This window comes from Echinops telfairi, unplaced genomic scaffold (assembly GCF_000313985.2).
Source record: "Echinops telfairi isolate 266 unplaced genomic scaffold, ASM31398v2 ScPeMD7_7420;HRSCAF=8458, whole genome shotgun sequence".
In the NCBI taxonomy this organism is placed as follows: domain Eukaryota; kingdom Metazoa; phylum Chordata; class Mammalia; order Afrosoricida; family Tenrecidae; genus Echinops; species Echinops telfairi.
The window spans coordinates 25,880,851-25,882,253 of record NW_022111320.1 but is presented as its reverse complement, the minus strand read 5'-3'; the positions used below and the strand labels follow the sequence as shown (position 1 = coordinate 25,882,253).

At 53.9% G+C, this 1,403-nt stretch overlaps 1 pseudogene; it reads right to left on the bottom strand.

Annotated features, from left to right (window-relative positions):
• Positions 1-902: 902 nt before the first annotated feature.
• Positions 903-1,395, bottom strand: LOC101646467 (annotated as a pseudogene).
• Positions 1,396-1,403: the final 8 nt, after the last annotated feature.

The window sequence follows — 1,403 nt, the reverse complement described above, 5'->3', positions numbered from 1 at the left end:
TGGGCCACAAAGTTCTGCTCCCATTAATGTCTGATGAAGGAACAGTGGAACTGGAATGGAAAATTGCCACCAAAGCCATCTGATTTCTCATCAGATCTGTGGAGCCCCTTCCTCCTTCACCTTTCATGAAGGTTTGCTTTGATGGACTCGATCAAAGCTTGATTCCAGGCTTTGTTTGACTATATTGGTGAGACTCCAGCCCCCTAGTGAAAGACCCTGGTCATGGCAAGTGTGGTTCCTGGACCAACGGCATCAGTGTCTGTATCACCTAGAGCCTGTTAAAAGCAGACTCAGAATGTTAGCAAGATGCCCAGGTGATGAGGACGCACATGGAGGTTTGAAAAGCACGGTTGGGGACCCTGGGTCCACAGGACAGCTTTTTCAGCAATGTCAATGACCTGCCCACTTCCAGAGATTCTGATTTAACTGGTCTGAAATAGGTCTGGAGTCCCTGGCAGAGGGGACGGAGGGTGGAACCGGTTAATAGTTAACATACCTAGCTGCCGGCAGAAGGCGGGAGTATGAGTCCACTCGCAAGCACCTCACAGGAAAGGCCTGGCATTCGGCTTCCAAAAATCAGCCTTTGAACCCCGATGGAGCACAGCTCTGCTCTGCCCCACGGGGCTCCGGGAGCTGAAGGTGGCTGACGCTGGCGGTGGAGGTGGTGGTCGTATGGGGCTGGCCCTGGGTAAATACCCTGTTTTCATCATGGCTAAAGACTTCTGCTTAATTTGCTGGTCCCCCAATGGATGTTTTTTCTGTTCTGTTTTGTTTTCAAGAAACATCTTTATTGATACAGTATTTATTTGCCATCCCTCTGGCATACTCTGAGCTAATTACTATCCCCAGGCTGCCCGGGGAGGTGCAGGGAAAGGAACATATAGGGCAGACAGGCTTGGGACAGAGAACTGTGGGGGTGGATACGGCTCCTTCACATGGCGAAGAGGATGAGGAAGGCCACCATCAGGCAGAAAAGCCCCATGGCCTCCAAGAGGGCAAAGCCCAGGAGGGCGTAGGAGAAGAGCTGCTGCTTCAGAGCAGGGGTCCTGGCATCACCAACAATGAGGCTCCCAAACTCAGCCCCAATGCCGGCTCCAGAGCCCACCACTCCAACTGTGGCATCCCGGCCCCAGTGAACTTGGCGGCTGTGTCCATGTCCCCTGAGACGGTGCTGGCTTAGAAGCTGAGACTAGGGATCGGTGAGGTCAGGGAACATGGGGCTGTCAAGCTGCTGAAGCGCTCGTCTGTCAGTGTCTCTGGCTGTTTCTGCACCAACACAGACAAGGGTCGGGTCAGCAGCTGGGAGGTGCTCCTGACCAGGGAGGGAGTGGAGACGAATTTGGCGCAGGCGTACATTGTTAGGGGATGAGGGCTGGTGTCAGGGGAGCTGCTTTTCGTGCAGA